The following is a 15,981-nucleotide window of genomic DNA, read 5'->3' as shown; positions in this document are numbered from 1 at the left end:
TGCTTCTGCAATAGTACATCGCTTCCTGGCAGCAATTCTCTTGATGCTGCGATGGCTTCTTTCAGCAATGCCATTTCCTGATGGCACATGCGCACATCGCAACCGTAGACGGACGCCCCACTCATCTAACAACTGCCGGACTTGCTGGCTACAAAACGCTGCATCATTGTCAGTCAGGAGCTCTTCCGGCGCACCTCGCTCAAAAAAAATGGATGATAGGTGGCGAACAACATTTGCTGAATCCTGTCTGGTCATCTGCCGCCACACCGCAAATCTCGTAGGCCCGCAATCAATGAGAGTTAGAAAGGGCTTGCCACTGTAATGGGTAATATCCATGGCCAGCCGCTGCCACACACTCTCAACTTCCAAGCGACCCTTCTGCCATCGCTCTGGTGCAGGATCAATAGACTGGCAAGCCTCACAATTTCTGACGATCTGTCTGACATCCATCTTGGTCACTGCTGGGTATGCACGCCTCACAAAATAAAGGGTCCTCTTGATACCCGGATGTCCGCTCTGTGCATGAATTTTTTGTATTTGACATGGGTCGATTGCAACTGCACAAGATCGAGCAGTAATCTCCATTCCCATCTTCGCGGCTTCATACCATTTGTGAGGTACACGGGTCAGTTGGTCAGCACGATTACAATGTGATGGCACCAGAGTGACGCTCAGTGATAGCCCATACTCAGATACCAGGTTTTTTAGCGTGTCTAGCCTTCTCCGTATTAACATTTCGCTTGCTGCCTTGGTACGGATTCGTGTCCGTCCTGAAAGTGTGTCAGACACCCAGTGGTAGACACAGAGAGAATCTGTGTACAAGGTCAACTTCTTAGACTGCCACTGCAGGGCCAGATTTACCCCCTTTACAACAGCGTCCAGCTCTGCCAGGTTGATATGCTGAGAATCTGTTATGGGCCGCAGCCAACACGCATCCTCGAACACGTTTCCTCCTTGCTCCAACGATACTCCCAACGCCAAAGAACTGGCATCAACCCACACACCTACGTTGTCTCCGTTAACACACCACCGCCCACAGGCAGAGTCCTTCTTGTTCACTCTCTCCAGTGTCTCTTTAATCATCAGAGTTAGTAGGACATCATCGGATATGTCATCCCAACCCGTGGTTGTTAAATTTGCTCTGCGTTTAATCACACCAACAGCTGCGCGGAGCCAGCCACAGACCGGTAAGTGACCAACAAGTTTTCCACACCAAGAAAAAACGGTCCGCCTTGTAACGAGGTTGGGGATGCTTGGAATTTCACTGCCACGCCTCCATTGTAGGGTGCCATCCTCTTCATAAACATCCAATCCCAATACACGTGCTCCTTCCCTTAAACGTTCGGGATTCTTGCATTCCAGACCAAACTGAGCCAACTTTTCTTTGACACACGACGCAGACTGTACATCTTCATTGACGTATACGTCATCAATGTAAGCTGACGTTGAGTCCCTCATGGGCTTTTCTTGGGACAATACTGTGTTGACAATAGTCTTCATGATCTGTGGTGCCACATTTAGGCCGAAGCCAAGGCGTGTAAGGCAGTACCTCTGCCCCTGGAACCAAACTGTCTGGAACGGCCACAACGTCTCATCAACTCGCACCTGTAAATAGGCTTTTCGTAAATCCAATATTGAGACATTAGTGCCTTTCTGACGCCATTCCCTCAACTTACTGGCGCATATGTCAGCATCGGCAGTGTAGGCTTCAATATGCTTGTTAAGCTCCCTATAGTCCAGCACGGGCCGTACTTTCGACTTGTTATGCTGGACTACTGCCATCAAGGGTATTAGACCCTTCGGAGGCCCAAGCTTGTCCTCAGGGTAGGGGATTAACCAGCCATCTTGGATCCACGCCTTTAGTTCCTTTTCGTATTCTGCTCGGGCCTCACTGGGTATAGGGTACTCTGCAACCCCATTCTTGAGTTTAGTCGGTGCCATTCCCTCGGTCCACTTCCAAGATGCAATCCAGGCCCTCTTGCGCGAGTCGTAGTCCACTGTAAAATCCGGCCGATCGATATGGAGCTGCACACACTGGGGCCTCTAAGAATCGCACCTTTCCATCCCGATGAATTGCGACTCCCCCCAGCACCTTGATGGCATCGTATCCGAGCAACAGGTCAAACCCCAGGAGATTTCCTTGGGTCACGAGCACATTGATCTTAGTGGCTGCACCGGTGTCAGTGTAGATCTTGACAGTTCCAGCTCCACAGCATGTCTGGGTCTCGCCTCCTATCGTGGTGACTTTGATCTTCCTCTTAGTCCAACTTGGACACAGCCTGGTGCTCACTATAGTATGCGAACAGCCTGAGTCGAGAAGTGCTGAGCAGGGTATCCTGTTTACGTAGACGGTTATTACTGGCTGCGCCTTGTTCAAATTTTGCTCGGGGAGCAGGGCGGCGCTGACGTCCTCTCCCCTGATACGTTTCCCGCACAGTTTTGGGCTAGATGCCCCAAACCGCCACACTTAAAACAGCGCACACGCCCCCTGTTGGTGCAATTCCTTGCAAAATGTCCGCGTCGGCCGCAGCGAAAACATTTCCCATTGCTTGCAGGGTTCTGATTCGGAATCTCCCGAGCGCCAATCTGGCCTGTCTGTGTCGCCATCACAACTGGTTCCCCCAGGTCCTCCTCATCTTTGATGATGGCTCGAGCACGTTCCATCAAGTGTTCCATGGTCGTTGTTGAAACGCTGGTTGAGGCTCTCAGTAGCTGCTTCACCCGAGTGGGAAGGCCCGCCACAAACGCGTACGCAAGCGTCCGCTCCGACACCCCTCCACCGAACAGAACTGCGAGTTTCTTTAACTCAACGAAGAAAACGTCCACGCTTTCCTCCGGTAGAAGTTTTCGGGAAGCAAATTTTTCATAGGCCGTACAAGGATCCATGGCAAATGCCTTGTACAGCGCAGCTTTAATTGCGGTGACATCTCCCTTTTCGGCAGCACTGAGTTGCTGATATACACTCAAGGCACCCCCAGCCAATCTCAGGGGAATTACAGTGTGTACCCTTTTCACCTCACAAAGGTCGCACGTCAGCTCGACCCTTTCAACCCAGTCGACGATGGACGTGGACCCGTCAAACTCGGGTATGAGCTTTAAGTCAAATTTCGACTCGGTCATAGTCCTAGAGGCCAAATGGCCGGAATAGCTTGTAAGAAAAAAATGTAAGGAAAAATTCAAGATGGCGCCCGACTCTCTCTTTAACACGGTAAGATATCCTCAACACGGCACAAGAAGCAACAGCCACACGATTCCCCAGCCAACTCAAACGTCACTCCCCACGTCTTTCCCCTCACCCGCTTTTATCGTCGTTCTAGGCCGGCTAAATTTGCATATTCCAGGAATTCGTGTGACTTTGTGAGACATCATACTTTACAAAAGACGGCGGTCGCCATCTTGGTCCTCTTTTCTATTTTTGGTCGGTAACGCTGAGCTGGTCTCGAGGTAAGTCTTTTTCCCCTCATCCGTCTCTCCCACGTACCCACACAACACGCAAACACGCGGGCGCTTATCTCCTGGATGCACGTTACACTAATAGATCCCATTTTGTCAACTAAGCTCCAACCCCTGTCCCATCGCTGCAATGTTGCATCTTTGTGCCTGTTTTACAAATATTTTAATGGAATTTGCTCTGATGAACTCAATGCACTTGTGCCCTCTCGATGTACATATCTCCAACAAACCCGCGTAGCAACAAAATCTCACCCCTTCACTGTTGGGGTCCCGTAAATGTCAGAAAGCTTTGTACGCTAATAGTTTCTTCCCTCGAACAGCTAGACTTTGGATTTCGATTTGCCTTGTTAGGAGTAAACGTGAGTAAAAAAAAATCCTATTTTAGTCACGTAAATTCTTTACGGTCAAAGTGTGATAACACATAAACAAAAAATGGTACTTGTGCATTTAACGAACCAGACGTAACTCAGCATTTGCTCGGCTTTGTCCGACGCATGACGTCAACAGCCGGATAAAACCGAACGTTGCCGATAAAATAAAAACAACGCTACAACAAAATAACTTTACAATGAAATTGTAAAATGTAGAAACATCCAAAAATAAGTAAAAAACAAAAACTTACCGTTCATTTGTTTTTTATTTTTATTATTAGTATTATTGTTTGAAATTGTTTTCTGTTTGCAAAATAAATACATATAAAATGTTTTTTGTAAACAAATAATAGTAATTATTTTTTTTTAATGAAACTTTTTTTAAAAACTATTTACGTACAAAAAAAGAAAAAATCGTAAGAAAAAAGAAAGGAACAAAACTTTTTTTTTTTTTACGGGATCTACAAAATTAAGGTTGTGGTGGTTGGTTCACCTCCCACTTTGCTCCAACAGTCTGATACGACCGTGCGTAGTCCCCGGCAGAATGTATTTTCTTATTAGTGGAAGGAGGGTTTCGGCATTCCTATTTGCTACATTAATCAAACAAAAAAAAAAAAAAAAAAAGAAAAAAACTCCTTTTCGGCGGGGTCGGCGTATACACCGAGGACCCAGACCGGTGTTAGACGTCTGCCGACGGCGGTTAAAAAAAAACAGACTCGTCGATTTCGACCGTATGGCCTGCTGGGGCCAAGCAGTGCTGGGCCTCCTATCTGCCGGAGATTCCTGAGAAAGTAATCCCGGCATATTATATCTCGCAGGAAATTCTTCCAGTCCACAATTGTGGCGTGACCGCAACCTACATTCGCGCTGGAGATTCCTAGTCGCCGCCATCTCGAACGCCCATATGGGAATTCTCGTCTGCTGCTCGACGCACGTGCACGCGCGTTGAGTTGAAACTAAGCGCGCAGTATGACCATGTTTCGTCAGACAGCAGCAAAACCCGAGCTGTTGACGTCATGCGTCGGACAAAGCCGAACAAATGCTGAGTTACGTCTGGTTCGTTAAATGCACAAGTACCCAAAAAAATTCACGGATTTAAATATATTCAACAAAACAAATGAAGTTAAAACTATTAAGTTCGAAAATAGGATATTGCTTTTTACACACCGCAGAACAGTTATGTTTTCGTTCGTAAGGCATGATATTTCTTTCGAAAAGTATATGTAACTTTCAAATATTTGGAAATACTCAATGAAAAAATATATTTATTATCAAAAGAAAAAACTGAAAAAAGTCTTATGTAAAAATTGTTTTTACAATTTCCAAACAGCAAAAAACATTAAATTTTCAACTTTCTCTGATAAGAATATATGAAAAGCTGGGGATTTAGCAGAGAAGCCACCAAACGAAAACCGGGTCAAAAATTCAAATACATAACAAATAAATGTTACCAAAGGTAAGATAATTTACTCTTTTACTTACCTGGTTTTGTGTGTTTTAATATATTTTAATGCTTTTATTCGAACTATTTGAACTAGTGTGAAGTTGATAAGTCTGTCGCGGTGCACTTATGCCTTGTTTCGTATTTCTACTACGACGGCCATTTTTTAAAATGGTAAACAATGTCACAGACACCGCCTAGCGGCGAAACAAGTGGAACTACTGACCTGTGCTAAAAATAGCAACATCTACTTTTCTTATTTTGAACGGAAGAGAAAGAAACCTAAATCCAACCCTTTCTCCATCAAGCAACAAGGAAGATATTTTGATTCTGAAATGAATCAAACATAAACATGATAAATTAACATCTGAAACTATTTATTATGATTGGTTCTGTCGTGAATTAATTCTATTAATTTGTTTTCTTGCTGGCAGCAGCGACTGCTGTAACAACCCTCGGTCATCAGTACAGACAGCACTTCTGCGGCCGATTAGATAGTTCCGCGGTCGCCGATGACGTCACCGTGTTCGTGTCTTGCTGCACGGACATCGAGGTAGTGACGGAGGTACTCACTTGATACAAAGACGTCACAGGGGCCGTCTTCAACAAGTCCGTCGGCCTGCAGTTGGGCGCCTGGACTGGAGTAAATTCGCTTCCGGGCACCTTCAGCTGGACCGATGACTTACAGCTTACAGAAGCACCTCATCTCACTTCTGTGGGACGCGGGTAAGTAAGCACTATATTCGCAAAGAGGTCTATACTCAAACTCCGAGCGAGAGAGGCCTGGGACTTCTTGTGTCATAGGCATGCTGAGAGGTTGGCTTTCCTGGGTCGTTCACTAGAGGAGGACGTTCCTGTAGTTGGGAGCGCTTTTTCCAAATTCAAACTCAACCCTTCGTTAGACCGAAGGGGAAACAAAGGTTCTTTGCCGAATGCCAAGCCACACGTAGAGCTTTGACGGGGACCAGAGTCATCGAACAGTCTAGAAAGAGGCTATATCGGGAATTAGTGGTGGGCACCGCGAAGAGTCCTCTTAGGAAGTGGAAGGTTGATGAAGGAGATGCGCTCTGGGCGCCAGGACGGGACTTTCTAGCCAACTCGGAATTTTCCCTTACCTGACGACTGGTCCAAAGCGCACTGCCCCTCCTTGACGAACTCAACATGTACCAAAAAGATACGCTGGTCTATTGTCTGCGTTGCAGCCGGCTTCAGACCCTATTGAAGTACAGCAACGAGATAACGGCTCGCATCGATGCCAAGCACCTGCTTGAACTCGACTCAACTTATTTTGTGGACAACATGGATCCGTCGCTTCCCAGGGAGAAAAGAATGTTTTTTTTCTGGCGATCCTAGCAGTAGCACGAATGGTCATTTGGATCACGTGCCTCAAGCGGGTCTACGAGGGGTATCTATTTCAGACCGTAATCTGATCGTTTACTTTAAACACTTGCTTAAAGTAAAGATCAGATACGATTGGAAGAGGTTGCCTCGAATGGACTTTAACAAGAGTTGGGTGCATGACACTAGCTTATGCATCCGTCGAGGAGCCAAGTTTGAATTCATGTTACCACCGTAAAGCATGTAACACGTGGTACTGCTGGATCCTACGGAACCCATCCTGCTAGACTAAATTAGACTGGTGAAAAGACTCTTGATTGCTGGTACAACTGAGATCCTGTTCTCGATTTTTGTTTTTCGGTACTAGAGAACCTCCGAGTCTGCCCACCAATTTTTTTTCTAACCCCGGTCTTCCCTACTCGGAGGTCCCCCCCCCCCACCTTGCTATTTATTTTTACCCACACCTGATAAAATTCTTCTCCAATTCCCACTAGATATTTCCCTGCTTGTTTTCAGTTCTCCGGAAAACAGTAGATGATCTAATTACTTCGACTAGCTCAGGGATGGACCGTACTAACACCCAATTAGGCGATTTTATTTTATTTTATCATGAACATTTTTCTTAGTTTCCTCACTCCCCACCACAAACATTTTTGCACTAAATTTAAGACTTTATTTCTTTTCCAATGAATTGAACTTTTTTCACACACTTAAAAAAATGCTCACACACACACACACACACACACGATTTTAAAAAAAAATTTAAATATGTTTTTTCCAAACGCTGGAGTTTTATTAACTCCAACAGAGTGAATGCGGTAGTGTGGTAAATGTTGCCAGTCAAGAGTAATCCTACATAGTTTTCAAGAATTACTATAGTCACAAAGACCCTGTACCCTCCCTCTCCCAAACTTCTTATAGGGCCTTGTGCCTAAATTGTTTTTGTTTTTGATTTTTATTTTTTTATTTTTACTTTTTTATTTTTTTTTATTAAAATTTTGAATTGTAATTCTTGAACGAAATAAATTATATAATTCGATGGTCTCAGTCGTCGAGAACAGCATCGGAAGGGTCTTAAGCAGTAGTTCAAACAGTCCTTTTCAGGGTTACCTTTTCCATATTGATTATCAGAAACTACTCTTATGCGATCAACTACTACTGCCTGCCTGCTTACTGAGACTACCCTTCTTCAACCAGCGACACTCCAACTCACTCCTGCGGTTTCCAGCGCCTCATGCAGCTTACCAGTGCCAGCCGCATCCTTCTGTAGCCGTCAGTAGCTTCCTTATGCCGGTCGACGGACCGCAAATTTCCAGGTTTTTCAAATTGGACCATTTTTACTTGTTTCCTTTTTGCAAATAAAAGGCGATTCGTCATCTTTAAACTGACTTCAGGTTTTTGTCATTTTCCTTTTGGTTTGCTGTTTTCTTTTTGCCTCTGTGTCTAATATTTTAGTTGTTGTGATATACATAAAGAGGACCTACTTCAGAAACGGGCGAGAATCTGTCTCGGCAGCAGGCCGAAAGACAGAAAAAGAAAAAAAGGAGGCCCAAAATGGCGGCTGTTGTCTTTGAAAATCTCCGGTGACGCGTAGATCTCGAGTAGTCTCGTGTGATATATGCAAATTAGGTTTGCCCGAAACATTATAAAAGGCGAGTCGCTTGGAGGAGTGGGAGAAGCGTTTTAAGACATGCGAATAGAGAACGTAACGTCGACGCGTATTTCGTGTTGTGAACAACGAACTCTACTCGACTCAACTTGTGACTAGCGAACCTCTAGTTTACGTTTTAGCCAAAAAGTTTTGTTGCTTTGCGTTAGACAAAGACTACTGATTCAGTTATACGGTCAACTTGTTTAATAACTGGTTGCTCCCCTTTGCAATACGTTAAACCGATAACAACATGACCTACTGCGAGACTTCCGGTTGTTTCACATGTTGCCTACTAAACGTGACGTCATAGATCAGTCAACCGTCCTTGTCTCTTACTGGAGACGGTTCGAGCTTGTATCTGATGAAAAAGAAAAAAGGACATTACGTGGTCAGGAGGAGAAACAAATTCGACGCCAAAGAATGAAAAGTGCGGTGGAAAAACGCACCAGGTGAGATGTCCGTGAGAGACTTTAAACTGGTGTCAAGACGAGAAGAAAGAAAAACTGAAATAAACGACTTGTGTTTAAAAAGAAAGGAAAGCCAAATCGGATTTTTCTTTGTTTCTTGTCGAACGTGCTGGACAGCGTGGGGGTCCGAGAGCGGTTTGAACTGTAACGAATATGGTTCGAGCGTAACGGTTACGTTACAAAAAGTCTTTATTTTTTGCCTACGTATAGGAGGTAATTTGTGACGTAATTTTTATGATAAAATCTATTTTTATACTTTGTAAATGTTGTATCTTTTTTTTCTCTCTCTTGCGACGTCTTACCTCCTCTCTATTTTGCTGACATAACGTTCTAAGAATAAATTGTATTCAATCCATACTTATTTTTTCCAAGAATTTGCGATGATTTATTCGTTGCACAATTTGAGTTTCAATATTTTTGGCAATTTTCTGGTTTTTTTTTTTTTTTTACATTTTGCGACATTTTTCACCACACTGTTTTTTATCATTATTGATAAAAGTAAATATTGCTTTTCTCGTTCAAAAAATCTTGAAATAAATGAACTATTAAAAGTTTTACCGTTTCAGATTTTAAAAGCAATTTTCAACTTGGACAATGGAACAAATATTTTGAAGCACAATTGGAATGATAAAATATTTAATCTTTCATGTGATAAAATAGCTTGTCACAACTTGTAATAAGTGTACGAAAGGGACTTACCTCAAACTTTCGGATGAGCTTTTGTAGCATGTGAAGTCCGGTTATAAGCAGCAAAAAAAGGCAAAATGATAGTGGCACTTGATTATACCTGGTGGATATCGCAAAGTAACATACGAGACTCGTTCCAAAAATAAAGGGATACTATTAAAACAAGCAACCTTTTGTGCTCCAAAATTAATTTTTTCTACATAGTCATCACATTATCAATGTGATAAACGATGGCCGTTCATGGGCGCCCAGAGTGCGTTTTGTTATACGAGGGTCGTTCCAAAAGTAAAAATTTCTAATGTTTTAACTGAAAAAGCTGAAAAGTTATGAAGACGGGAGTGATACAGTAAAAAGCGAGCAACTTTGTGTGCTCCAGAATTCATTTTTCTATATAATTACGACCACTCTCAATACATTTTTGGCAGGAATTCAATGACGCATTTCTACTTCTGGAGTACGCCATGATGGGTTGCCTTCTTAGAGTCTCCGACAGTCAATATCGGCAACAGATTCAATTTTCAGGGCATGAATGTATAAGTTCAGCTATCATAACATTGCAATTCAATTTGATCCATTCAGGCAGAATAAAAAGTAGCCATTACTTCTGGAACGTCGCTCGTTGAGATTTTGTTTAAAAGTAAAATGATACCGGTTTGGATAATAAAAAACAAAAAACAAAAAACTGTTTTCAGAGAAGAGAGATTTTGGAGTCCTGCGTTTGGACTGAAGTGTATACGTACACTACTCAGACGTGATGAGTTTAACTGCAAAAAAAGTTGATTTTGAGAAATAGTTTTTTAAATCGTCGTTATATTTTTGGTACTTATGTTACCGTGCTATTTTTTTAAAAATATTATTTTCAAGTTAAATTCCAGTTTCACGATATCATTTTTTTAAAATTAAATTGTTAGGTGAAAGTACAGAATAATTAAAAAAAAAAACATCCCCATGTTAAGAATGGCTTTCTAAATGATAAAGTCAGCACGGTAACATAAAAGTATAAGTACCAGATTTTTAAGCAGTTTTACATGAGAATATGTAACTCAATTCTTTTTTGGATACTAGTGCAGAGAGTGATCCGGACGTAAATAATGTTATTTAAAAAGCCATTCTTAACATGGGGAGGGTGTTTTGTACCTATTCTATACTTCAACCTTACAACTGAATAAAAAAACATAAAACTTTAAACTGGGAAATACGATTTAAAAAATAGTGCGGGTTACTTTCTGCACTAGCACAATTTTTTGTAATAAAACAAAGGTTTTAATCGCTTTGCCTATGCATGGGAGAAAATATTTTAAACTTATTTTTTTGTGACTGGGCAGAGTTCATTTTTATGTTTCTACTTATATATACATATATATATATATATATATATATATATATATATATATATATATATATATATATATATATATACACACACACACACACACACACAGGGCAGAATACTTTCCTGTAATTTTCATTTGTAACGAAACAGTTTTTATTTATGTTTACTACGTTACGTACTTCGGTTATTTCATATCTTGATTGTTATGATTCTCACGAGTTTTGATTATCTTCTTCAGCATTCTTCAATTTTTTTTTTTTTGGTAAACTTCTTGGAATTTCGAACAACCGTTTATTTAATTCACTTGGTTAGATTACTCTTATTTCTATTTGGCGTATGGCTAAGTGAATAATGGTGTTTGCGATGAAGCATTCTAGAATGAATTCTACCAAGAGCTCCCAAGTTAAAAACCCTGGTGGAAGAAATTAAGAAAAAAACAAAAAAACTAATACTTGGTAACTAAAATCTATGATATACAAAATCTAAGCAATGTGCTTAAGTGAATTAAATAAATGGTTCAACTCGAAATTTCAAGACTATGAGAAACAGTCACCGGAAGAATGCTAATAGCCGACACGTTTGGAAAATACAGTATAACCCAGATATGAGACTCCTTATCCCGTCTCTAAGCGCTCTTATATCCGGTTACACTGTACATTAACACAGGTTCTAATTTGGGACCAGAGAAAATCTTTTATATTCGTTTTTCTTATATTCGGGTCTCTTATATCCGGGTGATACTGTATTAAAATAAAATTATTTTTGTGGAACGAACTGGATTGGAACTTCGGACACCCAGGTTGTCCGTGATCTTCACCACTGAACCACTGTCACCTTTCAGTCTGAAACAGTAACAGCACCAAATTTGAAAAATCTCAAAATACTTTTGATCAATTTTAATATAATATTACGTAGGTATACAATGTTTATAGACCAATTGTTAACCTTTCAAACGAACGGTTGTTCTTTACTCATTTATAAAACGAGACAAGTTAATCATATTTCATTTAAGGAATCATTACCAGTGATTTAGGTGAAAAAATGTTATAAAAAGTCGTTTAGTACACCGAATGTGTCAAAAGATTTGCATAATAAAATTCCTCTTACCCAAATTATGAGAGTCCATTAAAATTTGTTGGGCAAATGTTATCTATTAAATGGCATTGAGAATGTTAAATGGTAAGGGTTCAAGAGATCAAATTTGATGTATGGAAACGGCGGGGGGGGGAAGCGGAAGTAACAAGTAGCATGCTGGGAGCTAGGACTGTACTTGATTAAAAGTGAAACGCAAGCGTGTAATCTTAAAAACTATTCATGCATAACTCTCCATCTCTTTCTGTTCGCTAATATATAGGAAGCAAAGTAAATAAACAAGTGGCTTGGTTATGATGTCTTTGTGTTAATTATAAGGGACGGTCAAACCAAAGAAAAATACTCATAGCTTGAGAGGAAAATCAAAATCAGTTGCACACGCACAAACACAAACACACACACACACACACACACACACACACACACACACACGTGCGCGCGCACGTACGTATATATATATATATATATATATATATATATATATATATATATATATATTATCTTTTCATTACCGTTTTATCTGTTTGGCTACATATGTAGGCAAACAGATAAAACGGTAATAAAAAATAAAACACATATTTGCTCTGCAATAGTATTGAGCGCTCTCTTCAGGTTTTTACTAAATACCAGTTGTACCATATATATATATATATATATATATATATATATATATATATATATATATATATATATACACTAGCATGCCGCCCGGCATTTCTCGGGCGTAAAATATGCTCAAATATGATATTATAATTAATGCAGATTTCGTATTTATTATTTTACTAGCCTGAGTGCCCGGCATTGCCCGGGTGTTTGGAGGTGTGTTATGAGCAAAAAAAAAAAAAAAAATGTTGACAGGCAGGCTCGAGCCTGTACCGCGAACCATTGGCAAACCGGAAGTGACGAATGTTTAAATTAAGGCTAGTCAATCGAAAAGAGAGGATGACTTTCGAAAATATCGACGAAAAAAGCAACCCCTCCCTGTAGAAAAGTGCCCAGTTGAGGGTGAAGGAATTACTGTTTCTAGCCAATTTTTCGATATTTGTCGTCCGAAAGACCTAGCTTCAAAATGATATCGACTATGTGAAAATCAGTCGGCTCTGTCGAAAATTTTAGGCAGACATGCAAATATACATACATACATGCATTTAAACAGATAGGTGAGATTTATATTATAGACTAGCCTGGGTGCCCGGCGTTGCCTGAGTGTTTGGAGGTTTGTGTTGAGCAAAAAAAAAAGTGGTAGTAGCTAGACAGGCTGGGAACCGTACTGCTAAGGAGGAAAAAAACGTGACGTTTTTGCCGTTGCGTCCATCGCCAAATCGGAAGGTTTAAGTTAAGACTTGACAATTGAAAAGAGGCGACAACTTTCGAAAATATCGATGAAAAAAGCGACCCTTCCCTGTAAAAAAGTACCCAGTTGCGGATGAAGGATGTTTTGTTTTTGGTCAATTTTTCGATATATTTCGTCTGAAAAGTCGAGCTTTAAAATGATACCAGTCTCGTGAAAATCCGTCGCCCCTGTCGAAAGTTTTAGGCAGACATACAAACATACATACATTTAAACAGATTTTTCCCTTTATATTATAGACTAGCGAGGGTGCCTGGCGTTGCCCGTGTGTTTGGAAGTGTGTAAAAGAAGGGAAAAAAAGTTTTGGTAGGTAGGTTCGAACCCGAAGCCTTGAGGCAAAGAAAGTGTGAAACAACCTGTCATCTTACCGCTCAGCCAGGATAGGAGAGTAACTGAAAAACGTTTAGCTTTTACGATTAAAAACTTAAGTGACAGATGCGTGAATTTAATGAGGTCAAACATCACGCCATAGAAGGAATTAAATCCCGCATTAACTTTTGCTGCAAAGCAGTTTTTTGGGCTTTGTTTCCCCAACTTTGGTGGCGCGGTAGTTTTTTGGTTTTGTTTCCTCAAGATGTTGGGGAGGGGGACCAGCTCCCCATAAAAAAGGAGTATCCAAATAAATAGCAATTGTCTGATATAAGGGGTTCCTCAGCATTGAACAAACCTCATTGCTTTCTTGACGTTTCCAGCATGAAAGCCGGGAACCATGCCTTCGCTTCAGATTAGTTTCGCTTTTATACGAAAGAGTCGAACAAACACGAGAGGAGATGAAATAGCAAGAATTTTGTAAAAGTCGATGTAAATAAATCTAGATGCGACGTGCATTCGCAAATCGTAGATATTGCAATATAGGGTGTGTATAAAAAGTTCTAAAAATTAGTAACCCTCTTCCCCCCGAGAACCCCGGCGAAAAAGCCTTTGCTGAACATACAAAAACATGCATGCCACTTTTGCCTTATATATAGATTATATTGAACCCAATAGATAGTAATGATAGTAAAAGTTGAAAAAATGACTCATGCGCTACCATCGAGAATCACAAGAACCATGACAGCCAACAAACCGGAAGTCCAAGACTCAAGTTTTGCTCTCATTCGGCCTTATCAGTTAGACATATCCGAACTCGGGATTCAAAACCCGAGCCTCTTGTATGCAAGGCGAGCACTCTGCTAACTGAGCATTGCCTTGATGCTCACCTTGTCAAATAGTCTGTGGCAAGGATAGAGTTCTGAACTGGTGCATTCATGCAAATCTTCCACATATTCAGTTCCTCATAAATGAAAAGTGTATACAGTTCTCACACTGATATCAAACTGTGTACATACGACCGTCCTTATTCATGAAAGTCTTTATTTGGGCAATCAGCTCCGGTGTTCTCACTTCCTTACTCCTCTCACACATCTAATCATCCCTCACAGACTCCCTGCCTTCCTCGAATCTTTTATGCTACCCAAAAACTGGTGTTTGATTCATGCAAGATGGTCCAAAAGCAGTCTGAAGCATTCCATACGTTTCTGTGGCATTTTTTCAAGTTTAAAACAGAATTTTATTGCCTATTGTTCTTCTAAAGTGTCTTCACGTCCAGATTGCATTTTTTTAAAATTCATCAGCTGTGATAATCAGTGTTTAGTAGGGTGTATTCTAATTACTGCTGTAGCTGATCATTTTAATCTGAAAGCATGAAAACTAATTAGTCATCTCATAAGGTGTATAACAATAATATAGTGAATTTTCAAGAGTCTTCAACAATTTTAAATGTTTGTACAAAAACAGTCTGGAAACTTATTTTAGGTCTCCCGTTTGTACAAGTATATATATGTATGCATACATATGTTATAATGTATCGTTTTACAAGGAACAAACACATTATATTGTTCATAGCAAAAGTTAGAATTATCCAGTATATGGTATGAGCATTCTGAAATGACAGTAAAAATATCTACAGTAGAAGAACGAGCTTGCCTAAATCTATATTGTTGTTTAGAAAGAAGCTTAACATTTACAAGATGTTGGACTAGAGCTTGATTGATTAAAGACGCCAAGATTTTTGCGAAGAGGAGAAGGAAACTGATTAGGTGACAACTAAGTTGGTTGGTTCTTTTGCCAGGATTCTTGGATACTGGTACAATGGAGGCAATTTCTCAGCTATAACGGAAGCAAGACTCGGCTAGATATGTATTGAAAAGTTAGGTGATGTCAGGTGCTAACTTAGTGGAACATTTCTTAATTAGTAATGCAAGGATGAGATCAGGCCTACACGCTTTGGAGGTGTTTAGGTTTTTATGATATCACAAACATGAGAAAAGGTGATTTTCAGATCTAGAGTGTGACTTCTGTTTACAAAGAGAAATCTAGGAGGGGGGATTGTTTGATGGGTCTAAGATAGAGTTGGTCAAGCAATCGGGCAAGCAGTTCAGCTTTCTCGGTTGTCGTGCAAACAACCTCATAGTGGTTGGATAGTGGAGGAATTATTGATTGTCCATTAATCACAACATTATTATAAATTTTCCAGAGGTCCTCTTTTCTGCAACTCAATACATTTGCTGGTCACTTAGATATGCCATCTATTGGCTGCAGCTGTTTCACTCCTGCAATTATTTCTATAAATTTTTGCCTAATTGTACTTGACTTGTGCTAGATAAATCAGTGGAATGCACGCTACCTTTGCACAAAGGCTACCACACATTGGGGAGAGTGGGGCTTGCTATAATACTTCCGTGTGGGAACGTGCTTTGCACAATCCAGTTGTCTCATTGGCACACTTTTAAACAGGAAAAGAGAAGGTATTAGTCCA

This window comes from Euprymna scolopes, chromosome 13, assembly GCF_053919585.1.
Source record: "Euprymna scolopes isolate OS-2025 chromosome 13, ASM5391958v1, whole genome shotgun sequence".
Taxonomy (NCBI): domain Eukaryota; kingdom Metazoa; phylum Mollusca; class Cephalopoda; order Sepiida; family Sepiolidae; genus Euprymna; species Euprymna scolopes.
Note: the sequence above shows the minus strand (reverse complement) of the source record.